Source organism: Oncorhynchus mykiss, chromosome 12 (genome assembly GCF_057628025.1).
Source record: "Oncorhynchus mykiss isolate SJ-2025 chromosome 12, ASM5762802v1, whole genome shotgun sequence".
In the NCBI taxonomy this organism is placed as follows: Eukaryota; Metazoa; Chordata; class Actinopteri; order Salmoniformes; family Salmonidae; genus Oncorhynchus; species Oncorhynchus mykiss.
This window is the reverse complement of record NC_143033.1, coordinates 54,752,894-54,776,735: the sequence shown is the minus strand read 5'-3', so window position 1 is coordinate 54,776,735 and position 23,842 is coordinate 54,752,894. Positions and strand designations below refer to the sequence as shown.

The window sequence follows — 23,842 nt, the reverse complement described above, 5'->3', positions numbered from 1 at the left end:
TGGTTCCCGGAAGGAGATCAATACTACAATCATACGACCGGTGTGGAGGAAGAGAGGTGGCCCTGGACCGACTGAACACCGTGCGCAGATCGTGATATTCCTCCGGCACCCCTGTCAAATCACCAGGCTCCTCCTGTGAAGAAGAGACAGAGGAAACAGGAGGGATAGCAGACATTAAACATTTCACATGACAAGAGACGTTCCAGGAGAGGATAGAATTACTAGACCAATTAATGGAAGGATTATGACAAACTAGCCAGGGATGGCCCAAAACAACAGGTGTAAAAGGTGAACGAAAAATTAAAAAAGAAATGGTTTCACTATGATTACCAGAAACAGTGAGGGTTAAAGGTAGCGTCTCACGCTGAATCCTGGGGAGAGGACTACCATCCAGGGCGAACAAGGCCGTGGGCTCCTTTAACTGTCTGAGAGGAATGTCATGTTCCCGAGCCCAGGTCTCGTCCATAAAACAGCCCTCCGCCCCAGAGTCTATTAAGGCACTGCAGGAAGCTGACGAACCGGTCCAGCGTAGATGGACCGACAAGGTAGTGCAGGATCTTGAAGGAGAGACAGGAGTAGTAGCGCTCACCAGTAGCCCTCCGCTTACTGACGAGCTCTGGCCTTTTACTGGACATGAAGTGACAAAATGACCAGCGGAACCGCAATAGAGACAGAGGCGGTTGGTGATTCTCCGTTCCCTCTCCTTAGTCGAGATGCGGATACCTCCCAGCTGCATGGGCTCAGCACCCGAGCCGGCAGAGGAAGATGGTAGTGATGCGGAGAGGGGGGCGACGGAGAGCGCGAGCTCCTTTCCACGAGCTCGGTGACGAAGATCAACCCGTCGCTCAATGCGAATAGCGAGTTCAATCAAGGAATCCACGCTGGAAGGAACCTCCCGGGAGAGAATCTCATCCTTTACCTCTGCGCGGAGACCCTCCAGAAGACGAGCGAGCAAGGCCGGCTCGTTCCAGCCACTGGAGACAGCAAGAGTGCGAAACTCAATAGAGTAGTCTGTTATGGATCGATTGCCTTGACATAGGGAAGACAGGGCCCTGGAAGCCTCCTCCCCAAAAACAGATCGATCAAAAACCCGTATCATCTCCTCCTTAAAGTCCTGATACTGGTTAGTACACTCAGCCCTTGCCTCCCAGATTGCCGTGCCCCACTCACGAGCCCGTCCAATAAGGAGAGATATGACGTAGGCGACACGAGCAGTGCTCCTGGAGTAAGTGTTGGGCTGGAGAGAAAACACAATATCACACTGGGTGAGGAACGAGCGGCATTCAGTGGGCTCCCCAGAGTAACACGGCGGGTTATTGATTCTGGGCTCCGGAGATTCGAAAGCCCTGGAAGTGGCCGGTGGATCGAGGCGGAGATGGTGAACCTGTTCTGTGAGGTTGGAGACTTGGGTGGCCAGGGTCTCAACGGCATGTCGAGCAGCAGACACTTCCTGCTCGTGTCTGCCTAGCATCGCTCCCTGGATCCCGACGGCTGAGTGGAGAGGATCCGAATTCGCTGGGTCCATTCTTGGTCGGATTCTTCTGTTACGGTGAGTGAATGAGGACCCAAAAGCGAACTAACTTAAACAGAGCTTCTTTAATAACCAAACTGTGGTAGGCTCAGATAGACCGGCAGATTCCGACAGGACAGGACAAGGTTACAGCAAACATGACGATAGTCTGGCTCAGGCATGAAACACAACAAACAAGAATCCGACAAGGACAGGAACAAAAACAGAGAGAGATATAGGGACCTAATCAGAGGGAAAAAGGGAACAGGTGGGAAACGGGGTGAATGGGTAGTTAGGAGGAGACAAGGAACAGCTGGGGGAAAGCGGGGGAGAAAAGGTAACCTAATAACGACCAGCAGAGGGAGACAGGGTGAAGGGAAAGGACAGAGACAAGACACAACATGACAGTACATGACAAGAAGCCTTTTAAAAACTAAAATACACTACAAAAATTCACAGCAACAAAATAGTGATGAAATTAAGATTCTACATCTGTATATGACAAAACATTTTACCTGTCTTCTCTAAGATGTAATGATTATGAATAACAAAAGAAATTGAGAGACAAACATTCTGAGCCAGAGCTAGAGGTAGAGTTACCAAAACGCATCATTGGGCTTAAAGGTTTGCCAAACTGAGACATATGGCCACATTCCTATATTGATAGGAAGAGAGATTATTTCCCTTCCAAATAATGTAAATATGGACAACCAAATACTTCAGGAGTAACAAATATTAAATATCTTTTAAAAAAACATGGTGGTCAGAGTATTGCCATTGACATTAAATTAAACCCGAAAGGACAACCAAATATGACAAAAAATTATTAAATGTTCTCCATACATAGAAAACACACAAAATAGTTGATCCTTTCAAAAATGTGTTTTTGAAAGTAAAATACAAACATTTTGATAGATCAAGTTAATCAATTTAGCTGTTTGACAAAATATGACTTAATTTCAGATGTACAGTATATACAGTACCAGTCCAACGTTTGGACACACCTACTCATTCAAGGGTTTTTCTTTATTTGTTCTATTTTCCTACATAATAATAGTGAAGACATCAAAAACTATAAAATAACACATACTGTATGGAATCATGTAGTAACCAAAAAAGTGTTAAAAACATATTTTATATTTGAGATTCTTTAAAGTAGCCACCCTTTGCCTTGATGACAGCGTTGCACACTCTTGGCATTCTCTCAACCAGATTCATGAGGTAGTCACCTGGAATGCATTTCAATTACCAGGTACGTCTTGCTAAGTTAATTAGTGGAATTTCTTTAATTCTTAATGTGATGGAGCCAATCAGTTGTGTTGTGGCTACTTTGAAGAATCTCAAATATAAAACAAAGAAAAACCCTGGAATGAGTAGGTGTCCAAACTTTCAACTGGTTCTGTATATATTATCATAATGATTATTTTGATCCCTTTGGATGTGATTTGAATAGAATTTCACCGTTTTATTACCAAATAATACCATTGAGGTGCATTTTTGCAACGTTTCCATAAAATGATTCTACAAACTTGAAATTCTAAAAAAGTATTATTTTCATAATCAGAGGTCTATTATTGGTGAAGGGTATTAGATTATTTTCCTTACTTTGATCTATGCTAGGGTCTCACAGAGTTAAAGTATGATGGAATTCATGGAAAACACTCATTCACAGAGATGTAGGCTTGTCGTGGCTTACAGGGATGTTCTGTCGATGTGTCTCCAAGCAGCTTTTGAACCTTTGGTTCTCCCACTCATCCTCCCAGCCCCAGGCTCTTTAAATCAATGCATCTGCTACTGAAATTGTCTGGTTCTCCTGGGCACCCAAAAAACATAGACAAGGTCAGTCAGCTTGTCTCACACACAACCAAGAACCAGTGTGAGTGAAGACAGTCTATCAGTGTCAGCCCAGGAGTGCTGGGGAAAAGAACAGGCCAGTCGTGCTCTGAGTGGACAGACTTGTTCTGAACAGAACATATTCTAAACCCAACAGGACTCCTCTTATGTTCTCTTTTGTACAGTACATGGGCACTTACATAAAAAAAAGAAAGGTATATAAGGCCAAGCCCTGCACTTAACTTGTCTGTGTAAACAATGTCAGCACAGGGAGACATCGCTGCACAAAACATTTCATAAAATATTGGTTGTCTAGAACAGCTTTTGTTGAGAAAGGAGACAGTTTATCTGACAGGCTTGGCCAAACTCTGACTGAAGATGACTGTCTATTCAGACATCCATGACGCAGATGTGGTTTGGAGACTTTCAACAACAAACCAAAAAATATGCAGGCACCTCGAGCCTGATAATTCATTCAAACACTCCAGATTGAGTGTGACTTCATCACGATCCACATGGTTCAGTAAAGTTACTGGTATTACTGGTGTTGTGTCTTGATCATGAAAATAAGAATTTGTTCTTAACTGACTTGCCTAGTTAAATAAAGGTAAAATGTAATTCAAATCAATAAAAATCATGCAAATCACAGGAAAATGAGCTCATGATCTGTACAGACAGAGTGCATAGGGCTTAATTGGTGTAATATTGTAACATAATATACAATGAATCATATTTAATGTAGAGATGATTCAAGATGTCATGGCACTAAGCTTGGAGAGGGTTTTGAGAGGGGAACCATCTCAATGGTTGCTAGCTTTATTCAGTCTCGGCAGAATTGAAAACCAATGCAGATCTCCCTCTCTTTCTCTAGAGAAAATGAACAAATCCTTGTAATTATACCATGCTCTGGTATGTCAGGTTCCTATCGACATTCACTCACCACCTAAACCCCCTCAGTGCTCAATTAAACACACGCATGGGATTATACAATACATCTCACAGAGGCGGAATGCAATGGAACTTATTGTATAGCATTTCCTTACACATTTTACATTGACATTTTAGTCAGTTAGCATATGCTTTTACCCAGAGCGATTTACAGTTGGTACATTCTTAAGATAGCTAGGTGAGACAACCACATACCGCAGTTATAGAAAGTACATTTTTCCTCAATAAAGTAGCTATCAGCAAAGGCAGTGCTAGTAGGAAAAAGTGAAGTGCAAGAAAGGCAAGGGTTAGTCTTTGTTGTTTCTTATAGGCGGGGGGGGGGGGGGGGGGGGGGGGGTGAATGGGGGTTTGGTGCTGTGGGATTAATCAAGATACTTTGTGAAGAGGTGAAGAGGTTGAGAAGGCGAGCAGGGAAGCTCGTTCCACCATTGGGATTCAAGGACAGAGGAGACCTTTGACTGGGCTGAGCGGGAGCTGACCCCATCGTACAAGCATTTCACTACACCCACAATAACATCTGCTAAATATGTGTATGTGACCAATAAAATTAGATTTTATTTAGTGATGGGAGGGCCAAGAGACCGGAGGTGGCAGAACAGACTGCTCAGGTTGGGGTGTATGACTTGAGCATAGCCTGAGGGTAGGGAGGGGCAGTTCCCCTTGCTGCTGCGTAGGCAACCTAAATGTCAAACCTGATTTATTTGATGCCGTGACATTTAATTAGTTCTTTCTCCAAATAATTTGGCGGAAAGATTTGACATGAATTGATTCATTTCTAGGACACTGTCCATTTGAAATAGATTTACTAGAATTGTCAACAGAAGAACTACCTAACTAATGCACAGAGATAATGTTTACCAGCATTCAATATGAGGTGGTAATGGACCTTTGGGACATTGGTGGATGGAGAGGGAGGTGTGAAAGATACAGCAGAGGATGTGGACTGAGGGACTGGCTAATTGGCCACTTATGCTAACACGCCCACAAATACACCACTGATTTCACTGATGTGAAGGTCTAATACGAGGTGTCATCTACTGTATGGACTGGTGACAACATCTTCCATGGTGCCACGCTGCTAACGCAGCACACTGTGCAACGCTCAGGGAGATGTATGGTGGCGTAACACTGTTTGACCAGTAGATGGCAGAAGAACAACAAGAGTAAACAACGTGAAGGAGGCTCCAGCCAGCAGACATCAGAGAACCACTGAGTTTGTTAATCAAACATGAATAAAATGTTGCTTTTTCCAAAAACAGCAAATGAATGAATAATGAATCATCAATGAGTTGCAAATGAGATAAGATGATCCTTCGGACGAGGGCTTGCAGTCGTATCCATTACAAAGACTGATTACCTTCTTGGGAGCATGTACGCGTGAGGCTGGAATACTGTGCAAGATTTTGAAATGTAAATGACTGTATCTATAAATATGCAAATTAGGCTATGTTGAAAAATATACCAAGGCTTATTTCTACTTCTTAAACTCCCAATGTAACACCTGGGGAGCTAGACACACTCCTCGGCAGAAGGCACTTTCCCTCTGTAGCGTGACATGGATCAAAGTGCCATATGTGCTCTCAGGCAGAGCCCTTTCTCCAATCACTGATGTCACTCAAATGCAGTGTGACATTACGATGCAAGGTCAGGCCTGGCACTGCACACCATGCTGCAGAGAGAGGGCTTCTCACTTGCTGGGGGCTGCAAGTACAGCACTATAGGAGACTGATTAGCATTTAACAGACTGGTATTAAACAGGCTCACACACTGACATTACACACTGCTAGAGAATTGAACTGTTTGAATCTTTCTTGTTTTCGCAATATGCTTGAAATGCAACGATCACACGTGTTCCTGTATGTACTATGTCCACACAAATGTACTCGCCAGTATCAAAGCCACATCGAGAGCTTGAGACTGCAAAAATGTGATTATGAGATAATTGGCTTTAAAATTCTGACCCCCTCATTGGTTTAAATGGTGTCAGCAATTTTTATATTGTACTCTTTTGAACCTAACAGCATGATTTGTTGTATTTAGAGTAATATGTAGGTAGAGAACATTGAACCGAACAAGGCTATGTCAATAACTACATTTGGACAAAAATACAGCTACTGAAGAATCTTGTAGTCTCAAACTCTCGATCTGCTCCGAGAATCAGATTTTTTAGACCCATACAGTATGTATGTTTTTACGCGATTACCCTTCATAACACTCTTCCTCTTCCCCGAGCCATGCATTATTTCACATGGATTTACCCTGTCTCTCATTATACAGTGTTGGAGGTGAAGGGAGACCACAAAATATGAAAATGAATGCAAAAGGATGTATGCAGGATTTTCTGAATTTGCACATGAAAAGACCACAGGCCGCAACGTAATCCCTAACATAAAAATATCATACGGACTCAAACAGTAGGAATAGTTCTTCTGACTCTCGGTAGAGACAATAATAGAGGAAGAACTGCAGTTTGTCACATGCAATGTGGATTATGACTGCAGCGTTGGCCACGCGGCATGTGAACAAAGAAAGAGACCGTAGAAAGGTGGAGAACGTCCATGTAATCAAGCCGTAATATAATGGACAGCGGATTGACAGCACAAAAGCATTGATGACTGAGTTCTGGTGATGATTGAGCTCTTGAAGCCTCACCCACCTGTCGATATCTGAGTCACACAGCCTTTCTCGGAAGGCTGTGTATCGTGGGTCAGCATCGGATTCGATGCAAGTTCATATGTTGCATATTCATTTTTAATCAGACAGTTTGACTGAGACGAGAGTGGTATTGTTATTCTCGTTTGTGGCGTTGTTTTTCAGCCCACCCTGAGCTCTGACCAGATGCATTCAAGTTCATGTAAAATAACACTATTACCACATTGAAGATGCCAGCTTCCTAGTTTTACACCACATGGAATTAAACAATTTGCATAATGGAATAACATTAACTGAAATGTTTGATTCACAGTCTCCTGTAGGGGTTGTTTTTATTATCCATATAAATGACCTCTTACAAAGATCACATTTTCATTTACCAGACACTCTTATCCAGAAGGACTTACAGGAGCAACTACGGTTAAGTGTATTGCTCAAGGACACAATCAATAGATTTGTCACCTTATCAGCTCGGGATTCAAACCAGCAACCTTTCGGTCACTCGCCCCAACGCTCTTTCTTAACTGCTGGACTAACTGCTACCCTGCATTTTCACATGTGAAATGAACCTTTTGAGAATAATGTCTGGAGGGTGAAAATCCCAAAACATTATCTTTTACTCAGAGTATTATTTATATCACCTCCCCTGTCTGATATCTTAACTTTCTCTATGCCACAAAATTTAAAAGGTAGAAATGTCATGTTTTAGGTCATTAAAATGTACTTCTGTCGTTTCTCCTGATTGAACTTTTACATTCACTAATTCTCTGTTTGAGAGAACGAAAGGTTTTAGCTACATAGCACAACCCATATGGACATTTAGTCATGAGGAGCACGTAATAATGTCATTTTTTTCTCCGGCCACTAGGAGTGTCACCTCTTAATGTGCATTTTCTTGTTTGCTTATGGCCCTATACAGCACCCTGCATCCCACAGCTGGTTTACTTCTGAAGCTAATCAGGGTCTGTCCTGGTTGGTCCCTGGATGGGAGACAAGATGTAGCTGGAAGTTGTGAAAAATAAACATGTGGAAAAATGAAGACCAGATTTTTTTTCATGTATTTTTTTTGTAAGGGACATCTAACTCTTAAAGCAATGGACAGGCCTATGTAATGAAAGGAGCTTAGAGGTCATTGTTCCTTATGGTCTGTCACTGCCAAGAATAGCTGTTTACTCCTCTTCCTTAACTGCCAGGATAGAGTGGTTCTCATACAAGTACCTAGATCCATGATCCCAGGGACACAGTAGCTGTCTTCATCCCTAATGGCACCCTATTAGTGACTGTATACAGGATGTAGGATCTTAATTTGAGCCAGTTTGCTTAAGCCGGAAAATAATCCTACAGCAACAGCAAATGTGAATTATTATTTGGATTATAATTAAATGCAGAAATGTGTATGGGTTGATACATTTTTCGTAAAGGAAAATCAAGTCTGAAATTTCAAAGTGGAAATTACAACCTCAGAAGCCTTTTTAAACCTCAAATACACTACAAGTTTGACATTTTCTGCATTGCAGGACAGTTCTCCTGAATCAGGGTGATCAAATTAAGATCCTATATCTGTAGGGAATAGGGTGCCCTTTGAGATGCAACCATTGTCTGTCACATACCTCCCCTCCACTCTCAACACAGGAAGTAAGTCATTAAACGAGGAGGCAGGATAATTCTCCCTCCCGCATGACTGACCCAAGGAGTCAGGGTCCTACTTTAGGGGTCAATCCTGAGCTCACAATCAAGTCCTGCACTAATCTAGCTGTCAGATCTCATCGGCATGCCAGTGGTCTCACATGTTGGATTATCTACCATGACGGTGCTCCCTGCTCTGTGCCCCCATGCCTCCCCATCTGTCACATTGAGATTGTGTCCGTTTAGAGAGCAACCTTTTCCACTGTCATTATGTATAATGTATAATTAATAGCTGTGCTTGCTTTGCTCTATGGCAGTATTTAAGAGCTGTTTGCTCCCAGGCAGGTATTATTAATCTGGGGTGAGGCATTAGAATACATCTCTCATTGCCTGGCTGGCTTTATCCATGCAAATGTGAAGTCTTTGACATCACTTAAAGTGAAATAGCCAACACAACCTAAGATGTGCCCATCTCTTTGGAGAAACCGTCTCTGCTGTAATTGTGTCAAGTCAGGAGGGTAGCCAGAGGCAAACCTGTCACTTTAATTGGAAGGCAGGAATCCATAATTAACATAAATAACTTAGAGTTGCTTCCTGCTTCTTAGAATGGAAATGGGTCTCGAAATGAGAAATAAAGAGAAAGGAATACGTGAGGTATCAGTCGATGATGGATCATTTCAGTAGCTTATGATAGGGCGGAGTGGGGTAAGTTGAGCTAAAGGGTTAGTTGAGCCACCCCTTTTTTCTAGGAAACCCCAGACAAAATTATTAATGTTACCAAATATTTAGCAAGAGGTCATAATTTCAGTCTGTGAAGGAAGAACCAACACTGAAAAAGTGGTAAGCAAGTTAGGTACAAAAATATGATTTTGACCAAGTCAAATAAATGTATTGTGTTGCAGGTTTCATGACACTTGTATCTAAACCAAAGTAGATATTTTTAAGATTGTTTTGTACATCAGCTGGGGTCTGTATAAGCTACAATGTGCTCTCTCTGTAGCTGTGTGGGCTGATATAGACAAAATGTTTGCTTTGGGGAAGGTTGAGCCAATGGCCACCATACCCCATACAAATAATGATTACTGTCAGTTTTAAGCATAATATGCATAGTATTTTTGCAATGTGTCATGCATACGGACTTAACTGCATTGTTATTGTTACAGAGCAGACATCATCATGCCCCTTGTCTACAAATGCAAAAGAACAGCCAAGGAAGTGAGAGAAGGGAAGAAGTCCATTTGAGCAGCAGTAATGGATGAAGATATAGACTGAATGACACTGAAGCGGTACATTGACAAAGAAGAAAACGAACATGAACCTGTGTGAAAGAGAGGCTCTGGCAGAGTAGCAGTGACACACAAGGTCTGATGACAAAAGAAATCAGCGTGATGGCGTTCAATCAACGCGGGGATCTGATTGGATTTGTAAATAATCTTCATCGTAAGGGACTTTCATTTTTTTTTTTTTCACCCAACTTTAAACCTAAATCCAATGACACGGTGACATTTTTGGTTGATTTCATGTTGAATTCAGGTTAGTTGACAACTCAACCTGTGGAGGCACCACAGAGGACCACAAAACAACATCCCTGTCCCAGACAACTGGTAAAGAAATGGAAGGGTATGTGATATTGAACAGAGAGATCTATATCTGAATGTAGGCATATACAGTATATACCACACCCCCATTCCCTGAATGGCACCATCATAGGACACCCACTTACCCCAACGCTATTTTCAACATACCCAGGGTAAGTAGTTTCAAGAGAACACTTTTTTGGGGGACTGTGCTTTCAAAACTGTTATTTTTACATGAATTGATTATTTCCAGGGATACGCAATATCCTGAAATATATGTAGATATATTGTCACACCCTGTGTTCTGTTTAGTGTGTTTTGCACCTGACGGAGCTGTTTCGGTTGTTTCTTTTGTTCCTTGTTGTATTTAGTGTTCAGCTTATTAAAATAATGATGAACACTTACCACGCTGCATCTTGGTCCTCACCTTCTTCCACACAGTCGTTCCATATAGAATGTGTGACGCTGAATGTAAAAAAAAAAGAAAATGCCTCAACGTAGCACTTTCTCCCCTAAGGATGAACGGCCAGGGAAAAATTATTCCGTCCACTTTACCACACAAACTGCATGTCTTAATAATGATATGCTTTTTAAGTACGAGTGAGTCCCACGGGGTATTAGAGTACAGTAGCTAGATCAGCAAAGAATCTTACATCATAACTTTTTAATAGCACTACTGGGCCGAGAGAATACCAGAGGATATTAAACCCACCCACAACTGTAACAATAAAGTCATTAAAATCATTTTCGTTCTCGTTTTCAAAAATATTAAGAGGAAAGACCATCATGACTCTACATTATTTCATGCAGTGATCACTTTATAGTCATCGTTCAAGAGAGAGATAATTTCTGAGAGCACCAACTGCTTCTTAAATTTCCCACAAATGCTTAGACAGGCAGGCAGAGAGTAAATTGATCTGGTTTATGCAGATCAGAACTCCTGGCTCAGGAGGCAGGGGGAGACTCCTCCCTGAACCCATTACCAGATTGCAAACATGCAAGGCAGAAAGATTCAAGCATCGATGAGAAATGTCTGCAGTGGTGATTCGTGGCTATTAGAAAAAAAGTCTTCCAACACGTTTTTACCAAACTCAAAAATCAAGAGAAAAAACAAAAACATGAACAATCACACTATTGTCAAATATGACATGTGAGTGTGACAGGCTTGTGATGCTGTAAGGACACTGACCATAATAACAGTGTACTCCTAGTTGAAGAGCACACATTTTGTAAAACACACAGGGCCAATAGATTGACAGCAGTCACACACAGCATGATTTTAAAGCGTAAGCAGCCAATTCACTCAGACATAATAGGAATACAAAAACAGAACCATTAGGCCAAGCATTTCCCAATCAAAATATTACTTCTCATTTCAAACATCTTTGTCACGTTCAGAACACAAAGTAACTAGTGATCTAAAGTAAAAAAAAAAAAAACATTGTTTCACACACATACAGTTGAAGTCGGAAGTTTACATAGACATTTTTGAACCACTCCACAAATTTCTTGTTAACAAACTATAGTTTTCACAAGTGGGTTAGGACATCTACTTTGTGAATGACACAAGTAATTATTTTCCAACAATTGTTTACAGACACATTATTTCCCTTATAATTCACTGTATCACAATTCCAGTGAATCAAACGTTTACATACACTAACTTGACTGCGCCTTTAAACAGCTTGGAAAATTCCAGAAAATATTGTCATGTCTTTAGAAGCTTCCGGCTAATTGACATCATTTGAGTCAATTGGAGGTGTACCAGTGGATGTATTTCAAGGACTACCTTCAAACTCAGTGGCTTGACATCATGGGAAAATAAATCGAAATCAGCCAAGACCTTATAAAACAAATTGTAGACCTCCACAAGTCTGGTTCATCCTTGGGAGCAATTTCCAAATGCCTGAAGGTACCATGTCCATCTGTACAAACAATAGTATGCAAGTAGAAACACCATGGGACCACGCAGCTGTCATACCGCTCAGGAAGGAGACGCGTTCTGTCTCCTAGAGATGAACGTACTTTGGTGCGAAAAGTGAAAATCAATCCCAAAACAACAGCAAAGGACCTTGTGAAGATGCTGGAGGAAACAGATACAAAAGTATCTACAGTAAAACGAGTCCTACATCGACATAACCTGAAGGCCACTCAGCAAGGAAGAAGCCACTGCATCAAAACCGCCATAAAAAAAGCCAGACTACGGTTTGCAACTGCACATGGGGACTAAAATCGTACGTTTTGGAGAAATATCCTCTGGTCGGATGAAACAAAAATAAAGTTGTTTGTCCATAATGACCGTCGTTATGTTTGGAGGAAAAAGGGGGAGGCTTGCAAGCCGAAGAACACCATCCCAACCGTGACGCATGGGGGTGGCAGCATCATGTTGTGGGGGTGCTTTGAGCAGGGGGGACTGGTGCACTTCACAAAATAGATGGCATCATGAGGAAAGAAAATTATGTGGATATATTGAAGCAACATCTCAAGACATCAGTCAGGACAATGACCCCAAGCATAATTTCACATTGGTTTCAAAATGGCTTAAGGACAACAAAGTAAAGGTATTGGAGTGGCCATCACAAAGCCCTGCCCTCAATCCTATAGAACATTTGTGGGCAGAACTGCAAAAGCAAGTGCGAGCAAGGAGGCCTACAAACCTGACTCAGTTACACCAGCTCTGTCAGGAGGGATGGGCAAAAATTCACCCAACTTATTGTGGGAAGCTTGTGGAAGGCTACCCAAAACGTTTGACCCAAATGAAACAATTGAGAAGCATTGCTACCAAATACTAATTGAGTGTATGTAAACTTCTGACCCACTGGGAATGTGAAGAAAATAAATAAAACCTGAAATAAATCATTCTCTCTACTATTATTCTGACATTTCACATTCTTAAAATAAAGTGGTGATCCTAACTGTTCTTAAACAGGAAATTTTTACTAGGATTAAATTCTGATAAACTGAGTATTTGGGTAAGGTGTATATAAACTGCCGACTTCAACTATAAGATATCTTCAAAGAGATAGCTAACAGCAAGCGAGCTGCAATAACAGAAAAAACTGTTCCACTCAACAGATGATGATCTTTTGAATCCCAATTTCTTGCTGTTAATCTGAAAAGTTAATCTGAAAAGTGCAAAACTAACAAATTAGCAACAACATCCTCTTCGATAACACCTGCTGCAGCCGCTGCACAGTAGCCTACAACAAACGCTAGCTAGTTAGACCTTGGGAGAACTACAGCTTGTTGTTGCTCAGTGACCTGTTGTCCTTCGAGAAGACAAAAGATTCCATACTTTTGGTAAAAATGGTCGCACCCATTACAAGTCAAAATGTGAATTAGCTCTAATACAGTTGAATGGCAGATGCCTTATGTTAAGCTACTGAAGGCCTAGGCAATGGTTGACTTAGCTAGCTAGATTTACCTCTCCAGACCACCCCAAAAAATCCTGATTGGATATTTTTTTCTCATCAGCATTAACGCTTTCCTTTCCAACAAAAATTGAAGAGATTAATCAGAATTTCATTGAAAATAATCATATAAGTAGAATATTATTGAAATATTATTGAAAATGAATTCTAACTAAATGTATTTTTATAAACTACAACAATTATTGTATTAATCGTTAGGCCTTCTCTGAAGGTGTAGAAGGCCCTCACAATTTATTCCAGCCTACCTACCTGCCCCCTGGCAGTTGCAACGATAGCTGCAGACAGAGCAGTTAATTGATCTCCTCAGTTATAGGAGGAAGAGTAGCTTGTAGTTCCCAATGAACCTCAGGCTCACAACCTGGGGCAGTCAGCCTACAGCAAATCTCATGTGAGAGAGATTTGCTGTGTTGATAAATTAGACGAAATGGAAAGCTGAGGCATGGATGAGTCAGACAGAGCCGTGATCTGATGTTGCCATAAAAATGGCCTTTCTGATACCTTCTGCACCAAAGCCCTCCTCCCTCCACCAAGGTTATCACAACTGAACCGTCGGATGGAAAATGGGCCCTTTGTCAAAGCCTGCTTGAGAGCCAGCCTTCTCTAAGGAGTATAGACTCAAGTGACCTCTTAAGAGTTCCGGCCCAACTTTTTTCATGTTAATATTTACTTTTTGTTGACCGCCAAGCACTTTGGACATCAGATCGTCAGCTACTAAGCCCGATTTCCACTCAGCTGTTCTGGAGTCCTTGTTTACGGCGGACCCTATTCCCCTCTACGGACTACCCAAGAAGGTGACAAGGGCTACCGTCTTGTTTAGATTGAGATGTAGAGAAAATCATCCAACACTCGGTTTTATGAGCTCCGATCAACAGAATCCTTTTTGGGGGGGAACAATTTACTGTTTTTCCATAGCAACCCACAAAATAACACAACACAACACAAAAACAAAACACCCACGATACAACACATTCCCCAAGAAGATCAACATGTGATTTCAACATTTTGTCAAAAATGTTGTTTTTTTGTTTAACTTTTAATATACAAAATCCATGTGGCTAGATAGTGCAGTCCTCCAGTTTGTTATTGAGGGTGAATATGAGGCTATCCAATTGATAGCAATAAAAAAAAAATTGTAGCAATGAGACCTAGCTTACAAAACTTTCTCTGTTATTGATCACCAATATTTACATTTCACAACAGCCATAATTGTGGAGATGGATGGATATAAATTCCTAGACACAATGAAATGATAACACATACATTATCCCAAAAATGGTGTCAGTTTATCACAGGACCACAGCATTTGTGCTTGTTGCATCTACAACAGAGATGTGACATTTCTGCGTGCATTACATGCATTCTGGCATGAGTGTAGTAAATCCTATGAATTATCTTAAATAGCAGTAGTTTGTGTCTTAGGGTTTAGGAGCAGGTGTGAACATTTTCACATGTCCGTGACCAATGGTTCTCCTCAGTTTCTTCCTTTAGATCTGTTTCCCATTTTTTCCTTATAGGTTCTGAACCATCAGGTAGAGTTTCAATCAACCGTTGACATAACTTGGCCATCAACTTTTTTGGCGTAGCAGCATCTTTCAGTATTTTTTCTACACTAAATCCTTAAGGTTCATCCAGTTTCTGTTGAAGCAATTGAATAATATTTTTGAGTTGTAAGTATTTGAAGAAATCGGCCTTGGATAATCCAAATCTTTTTTGTAATTGATTGAATGACTGTAGAGATCTATTATAGCACACATGTTCAAATCCATGATGCCACTTTGGGAACCAGGACTTGAAGGCAGAGGTGTGGACTCGAGTCACATGACTTGGACTCGAGTCAGACTCGAGACACAAATATGATGACTTGCAACTCGACTTTGACTTTAACACCAATGACTCGTGACTTGACTTGGACACGAGCCGTATGATTCGACCTGACTAGATACCCTCCCCAAGCCCAAATAAAAATTATTCTATTTAAAAAAATGTGCAGCGCATCAACTCTTCATTTAACGGATTAAAGTTTGAATCGGACAGCAGCCAATCAAATTGTGCCAGCGGAGAAAAAGTTGCGCCTGGCTATGCAGAGGAAAGTTAGCAGGTGAATTCAGATTGAGCCATTGGAAAGATGATACCCCAAAGTATTATTTTCGAATATGCAGACTACGCTGTAGTCAACAAAAAACGGATTGCAACTTTTGCAAGAAAATAATAGATGGAGGCGCAACAACTTCCAACTTTGTTCGACATTTGAAGCTGCACAAAGAACGGTAAATCGTGGCTAATATAGCCGACAGCTACTGTATATATAACTTTGCTAGTATAGCATGTAGGCTAACATAATGAGCCTCCACACAGTCAGCCAGTGCGGGAACGTGATCATTGCACCCAAGATTGAGACCAGGCAAGATTGTGCTACAGCCCCGCTCAATATTTTATTTTATATGCTTACAGATTTTAACAATAACAGATTAACACAAGTGTCACAAGTGAACCACAACAGTCTCCAATCTCACAATTCATGGAGACCCGTGTAGGGCAGTACAGCATGAATCATCCACAGCAGAAAGCTTTCAACAATGCAATACTGTCCGACCTGGTTATCGATTGGAACTTGCCTCTGTCTATTGTGGAAAACAAGAGTTTTCGTCACTTTCTGATAGTGGATGAAAGTAAGTGCAGCCCAGTGTGTCATGGAACATTGATATCAAAAGTAGAGAACCTCGCTACAGAGAGATGTTCAAAACTGAAAACTCAGTTGAGCAACACAGACTATGTTTCAGTCACAGTGGACATTTGGTCTGACCGAAAGATGAGGGGGTTCCTTGGTGTCACTGTGCACTGTATGGAGAAGGATGGAGAGAGGACACAGCTCAAGTCCATTCTCTTGGCCTGTGACCGCTTCAAATAAACAGTGTTCTGCCCACACTCTCCAGCTGGTGGTGGGAGATGGCTTGAAAGAAACAAAAGTGATGACTCCTTCTCTTTCAAAGTTATCAAAAATCAGCTCACTGCTACATTCAAGCACAGCATTGAAAGAGGTGTTAGAGGCTGAATTTGGGGAAAGAGGCATCCCTGCGGCTGTCAACACAAGATGTAACTCAACACTGAGACAAGTGAAAGAAGTTATCCAGTGTGACCATCTAAAGTCATGTTCTAGAAAAGGCTGGGCACAAGGAGTTGTTGTTCACAGTACGGGAGTGGAATAAGTTGAAGGAGTTGGTGGACATCCTGAAGCCATTTGGAGAAGCAACAGATATGACACAGGGGGAGAAGATAGTCACAATCAGTTCTGTTGTTCCCTCGGTCCTGTCCCTGAATGGAGCAGCGGAAGCCTCAAGTGCATTTCCTGAGCAGCCTGGTCAGAAGTCTCCAGGTATTCCTGAACAAAAGATTTCTTGGAATCTTCATCAATGTGAAAATGGCCAGGACACAAGATGGAATCACTGCCCCCTTTTCGGATACAGTCTACCTCAAAGCAGCTACCTTGGATCCGGCTTTTTCTCTGATGTGGGTGGAGCACCATGTGCTGGTCAAGGAGGAGGTGGCAGAAAGAGTGAAAGATAAATATTATTGAGTTTAATGTAACTTTTTCTCATAATTTAATCCATTTGACTGCAACAATAATACTTGTTCAGTTTAACCCACTGCATCACCAATACTCTAATACCAGCCTTTTTGTTTCTGCTATGCTTTTACATGTTTTGCCAGAACTGATTCTGCAAGGTGCTACAGGGACTGAGCAAGCTGCGCCTCTTATTGATGAGGAAGAGCGAGCGGACCATAGTCTTGGACAAGAAGAAGGGCTGTTTGCAGCACACTGTTAGAGGCAGAAGAAAGCTGTTGGGACCACTCCAGCACTACAGCTAAGTTACTACCTTGACATATGTGAAGGACAGAATGCCCTCTTGTTCTGGGCAATGAACAGGAAGGCTCTTCCTTCACTGTCCGGTGTGGCCATTAGGGTCTTGGCAGTGCCTCCAGTGCTCCGGTGGAGCGTGTCTTCAGGCATGGTGGCATCATACTGCGGGCCTTATCGTGCACAAATGACTGACAGACTTTTATCGAATTTGGTCTTTTGCAAATGCAATGCATCATCGGGCCCTGAGATAAGAGAAAAAAAGAAACTGTATATGCATCACATACACACACGTAGTCTTCATGTTCAGGTTTTATCTCCCATCTTTGGGATCTGTATTTTGTTCTCAGACATTCAGGCCGGTGTTCAAATTGTAGTTCTACTTGAAGTTCAGTGTCAGTTGTTTTGATGTACCTTTCAATAAATGATTGTAACTTTATGGCAGGATTGTTTTAGGTGTCTAGAGTATATCTGGAGAGAGAGAGAGAGAGAGCACTACATTATTTTGTTTTTGTTGTCATATTGACATCTTTCTCATGGCTACCCTTGTATTTCCATGGAAATATACAGTCTATTTGGAAAGTAATAAATATATATTTTTTAATAGCATTCATGATTTGCGTACATTTAATATACTACTACTCTTGTTAAATATTAAATGGTATTACATTTGGTGAAGAGCACATTATGACTTGTTTAGGACTCGTAACTCAACGTTTAGGACCTGAGACTTGACTTGATGCTTGACGGTCTTGACTTGAGACTTGACTTTGGACTTTAGTGCTAAGACTTGAGACTTACAGTACTTGTGACTTGTAAAACAATTACTTGGTCCCACCTCTGTTTAAAGGTGTTGCTATTAAACACTGGAGGTAAAGTGGGGTTATTCCAAATGGGGTGACTGGTGATATTGGTTGTTTCCACCTCGTGAATGTATGTATATTTTCCCAAATACAAACAAATAGAGAGTCATTGAGAGTACACTTTAAACAAGACTTAGAAAACAAATATTCCATGCTTAACGTGGCTCTGCGACATGATGGATATCCAGTTTGTGCATTCTCCATGCTTCATCACAATTTGTATTTTTTATTTCATTTATTTAACTAGGAAAGTCAGTTAAAAACTAATTGTTATTTACAATGACGGCCTAGGAACAGTGGGTTAACTGCCTTTTTCAGGAGCAGAATGCCAGCTTTTTACCTTGTCAGCTCAGGGATTCAAACCAGCCAAACTTTAGGTTACTAGCCCAACACTCTAACCACTAGGCTACTTGCCGCCCACAATCAGACAATAGCTTCGGGCAAATCTACATTGGGAGGGATGTATTTCTTTGTCAACAACAACTGGTGTGCTGCTTCCAGTGTAAAATAAGTCTCAAGCTTTTGCTCACCTGACCTAGAATACTTCATGGTAAATTGCAGACCCTCTCACCTTCCGAGATATTTAATCTATTTTCATCACTTCTGTCAACATCCCATCACAAGCCAACACCACCAGGCTAAACAAACATGAAACCGGACACCCAGAAACGCATATCCATCCTTACAGATTAAGATTTTAACTTGAAAAATGTTCAAACGTTTTATCCAAGTTTTACCAACACGTCTCCTGTGCCACAAGAGGCGCTAAAACTATGGACCAATTTTATTTTACCCACAGAAATGCATCAAAGGCCCCAGAGTCGGGCGGCCCTATACGCTCACTCCTCAAGTTGCGCAGGGCGGCTCAAATTACTCAAGGGCCCCGCCTCCCCCTCGTGTCAATGTTTACAACTTCGATGGGAGGATGAAACGGAACTATCCATCTCGTCACGAAAAGAGAAGAAGAAAATTGTGAATAGCGGGAACAGCAGTCAGGTAAACTTGTGTTCTCTCCTCTCCAAGTTTGATGTCAGCAAATAACAGTAACGTTAAGTTGATGAGCTAGCTTGCAGCTCTAGTCTGTCTGTCTTGCTAACCTAGCTGGGCAGTGCATCCCCTGGTCTGTCTGTGTCTTGCTTTCTTGCCAGCCACTTCCAGGGCTGTGTTCTGTGACTTTGTGCCTGACAAAAGTGAGAGTGAAATACAACTATTTATTACTTTTGATAAACGCCAATGGGCAATGGTGTTTATAAACTGCAGCTCGGAAAAGATAACCACGTCGCGCTTGAACATGCATTCATATGTGTTCTTATGTGCGTGCACCAAATGGAACTCGCGCTTTCCAGCAGCAACCTCTGTGAGGACCGGTCCAGACAATATATGGGCGTGATGGCACTCCTCATAGGCACACATCATTTTAAAACAAGTCAACGATTATCTAGTCTCTCAGTCAAGGTTTAGATACAACTCTGGACTAATGCAAGATGGAAAGCAATGGATTGACATTGACTATTAATTTATATATTGAATTTAAAACGTTTAGCTGGGCATACTGGGCAATGTGGATGCACATCTCTCAGTAAATATTAACAATCAAGTTTTCAGCCAATCTGTAGTATTAATAGTATTTTATATTTGAAAATGTATAAAAGGAAATATGGGGGAGCCAGTTTGAATGGGCCTTACGCAGCTGATAAAATTAATAATAGTATTGTTATCTATAGTTTACAGGTTTGTCAGTAGAGGGGATGCTGGATCATCAGCCAGTACAAGCATATACTCAGTTGATCCACATCCAGCCTCAGCCAGTACTAACTCAGACCCAGTACAGCCGGCTTCAGCAAATACTAACACAGACCCAGTACTGGCAGCTTCAGCAAGTACTCAACACAGACCCAGGTGAAGTACAGGCAGCCTCATCAAGTTCTTGTCACACCCTGATCTGTTTCACCTGTCCTTGTGATTGTCTCCACCCCCCTCCAGGTGTCGCCCATCTTCCCCATTATCCCCTGTGTATTTATACCTGTGTTTTTGTTCTCAGCTCCTGCTTTTCCCAGTTTATCTTTTTCTCGCCATTCTGGTTTTGACCCTTGTCTGTCCTGACTCTGAGCCCGCCTGCCTGACCACTCTGCCTGCCCCTGACCCTGAACCTGCCTGCCTACGGCCTGTACCTTTGCCCTACCTCTGTATTGTTTGACCTCTGCCTACCCTGACCATGAGCCTGCCCCTGTTGGTATATTAAACCATTGTCTATTTGACATGTCTGCATCTGGGTCTTACCTTGATTCCTGATAGTACGAACTGACCATGGCTGACCCAGCAGACCCGGGCCAGCTGCACAATGCCATCTTCACCCAGGGAGCCACCATTGGTAGGCACAAGGAATTGCTTAGTGGTCATGTGGAGGGGGTCCAAACGTTGGCTGAATGCCGGGCATTGGACAGTTTGCTGGAGCAATTCCACGGGTTGTCTGGGAGGCCGCCTACCACGGTGGTAACCCCACAGCTCCTCAGCGACTCAGCTGCTAGCAGCGCCGTCTCAGCTGCCACTCCACCTTTTCGGGAGCCCTGCTTACCTCCTCCGGAACGCTTCAATGGAGAGCCGAGCACCTGTCAGGCATTCCTAGCTCAGTGTACCCTTGTCTTCAGGCTTCCGACCGCCTCCTTCCCCTCGGATTGCTCCAAGATAGCCCACCTCATGTCCAGCAGGGCTCTCACCTGAGCTACAACAGCCGGCCATATGCGCTAGTCTGGAGGGGTTTGTGGGAAAAGTGAGGAAGGATTATGATTCCCCGTTCTCCGGGCAAGAGGTCGCCCGGAAGCTAATCCAGCTTCGGCAGGACTACCGCAGTAATGCTGATTATGTGGTGGGCAGCGGAGAGTGCTTGGAATCAAGAGTCAATGTTCGATATGTCCCTGCATTGCGTCTCGAAGGAGGTCAAGGACGAGCTTGCAGCCCGAGAGTTACCTACGGAGCTCAATTCCCTCATCGCTTTGATCATCCTTATTGACAGGTGACTACGGGAACGACAGAGGGAGAGGAAATTGGATTTAGCTTGTATGTCCAGGGATCCCACCTTGTTTATGAGTCATCCCAGCAGCACCCGACGGTGTCGATGCTGAGAGAACCCGAGGCTTCCCAAACTGTCCAGAGGGCTGCCGAAGACGGCCGAGTCACTGCTTCCTGAGCCTACGCCACTTGGCAGAGCTGGGCTGTCGCCAGCAGAATGGCAATACAGGATCGACACAAAGAGTTGTCTGTATTGCTGGACTCTTGGTCATTTCGTGTCTGTTTGTCCTTTTAAAAAAATCAGGCTCACCGGTAGGAGCGAGTACTCTGGTGGGCCATATGGAGAACGTTCCTGCTTCCCTTGCTTGCACCCCTTTTCATGCCATTCTGTTGTGGGGAGCCCAGTCCAAATCTCTCCGGGTTCTCATTGACTCTGGGGCCGACGAGAGCTTTTTGGATGCATCCCTTGCATCTGAGCTGAACGTCCCCACTCAGCCCCTCTCCATTCCCATGGACGTTAGAGCGCTGGACGAGCGCTCTATAGGCCGAGTCACCCACAACCCCACTCCCATCAACCTACGTGTGTCAGGGAACCACAGCAAGGCTATCCAGTTCCTGCTCATCAGGTCCCCTCAGATTCCCATGGTATTGGGATTCTCCTGACTCAAGCGACACAATCCCCTCATTAAATGGTCTACTGGTGCCATCATGGGCTGGGGCCCGTTCTGCCACTCCCATTGCCTGAAGTCAGCACAACCTGCCACGGGATGTCTTCCTGGGGCCCCGGACGGTGCCCCGGACCTCTCTACCATCCCTGCGGAGTACCAGGACCTCTGGGCGATGTTCAGCACGGCCCGAGCCACTTCGCTCCTGCCGCACCAACCTTATGACTACGGGATTGACCATCTCCCTAGCACGACTCCGCCCCGGGGACGACTGTACTCTCTGTCGGGACCAGAGACCATGGCAATGGAGACCTACATTGGGGACTCCCTTGCTGAAGGATTTATCCATCCTTCTTCTCCTGCCAGCACAGGGTTCTTCTTTGTGGAGAAAAAGGACAAGACCCTGCACCCGTGCATCGACTACTGAGGTCTCAACGACAGAATGGTGAAGAACCGCTACTCGCTACCACTCATCTCCTCGGCCTTTGATCCACCCCAGGGGGCCACTGTGTTTTCCAAGCTGGATCTATGGAACGCCTACCACTTGGTGCGGACATGGCCAGCGGTCACTACGAGTATCTGGTCATGCCATTTGGCCTTACCAACGCCCCTGCTGTGTTCAAGGCTCTGGTCAATGATGTTCTCCTCGATATGTTGAACTGGTTCTTCTTTGTCTACCTAGATGACATCCTCATCTTCTCCCGTTCCACCCAAGAACATGTGCTCCAAGTCCAACAGGTTCTCCAATGACTTCTCGAGAACCAGCTGTTTGTAAAAGCAGAGAAGTGTGCGTTCCATCGTTCCACCATCCCCTTTCTAAGTTTCATCATCACCACAAGGATTGTGCAAATGGATCCCGAGCGTTTCTGTCCAATGATGTTCCCTTTTCTACAAAAGACTACTGTGAATATTGAGGTTTACAACAGGCTTGAATCTGTCCACTGTCATCTTAGATAAGCTGAATGAGCTGAACATTCCATTTGAAGATTGCAGAGGGCAAGCTTGTGATAATGGGGCCAACATGAAGGGCAAGCACCAAGGAGTACAAGCCAGACTGCTCAAAATAAATCCCAGAGCTGTGTTCATCCCATGTGGAGAACATACTCTAATCCTTATCATTGCAGATGCTTCCAAATCTTCAAAAGATGCAGTTGGGTTTTTTGGGCATGTGCAAAAGCTCTTCACCTTATTTTCAGCTGGCACACAAAGATGGAGTGTTTTGAAGAAACACGTGAACATAACCGTGGAGTCATGGAGTGACAAGATGGGAGAGTAGGCTCCAAAGTGCAATCAGGCTTCTGAGGTTCGGGAGGCATTACTGGAAGCCAGACAGACGATCAACGATCCTGTGGCCAAAGTGGAGACACGAGCACTTGCAGAGGAAGTTGTGTCCTACCGCTTCTTGATTTGCTGTGTCGTATGGTGTGAGATACTGACAATGACAAACAAGGTGAACAAGCACCTCCAGTCCGCCTCAATGCAGTTGGATATCGTAGTGAATTAAATCTCAAATGCAAAGGCCCCCCCCCCACACTACTGTCATGACGTTGGCCTGGAGGTAGGTTTATGACCGTCATAAATACCTCTTCCCCCCTTTTTCCTCTCTCTACCCTACTGATGTTACATTTGAAAACCCCTTGGTTAACATAGAGACTCTGGGAACATCAGAATGTGGGGGGAAATGAACTATATTCTGGTAATCCGACCAATTGAACATATGCAGTGGTACTTAATGAATATGATGTCAGTTCGGTTGTCATCTGAGACATTCTCATCAATGATAAGATGACAAACTCTACAGTGTAAAGTCTACACATCAGATTTATCGGATTCACATGGAATTGTTGTTCAATTTAAATGTTTGAATATAAA

General features: G+C 43.0%; 1 long non-coding RNA gene and 1 pseudogene across 1 annotated transcript in view; one reads left to right on the top strand and one right to left on the bottom strand.

The window, feature by feature from the left end:
- The window catches only part of LOC149979214 (uncharacterized), a 205,890-nt gene that overhangs the window by 111,555 nt on the left and 70,493 nt on the right, over window positions 1–23,842 (bottom strand). The window lies entirely within an intron of this gene.
- On the top strand, window positions 16,430–21,017 carry LOC149979215 (zinc finger BED domain-containing protein 4-like; annotated as a pseudogene).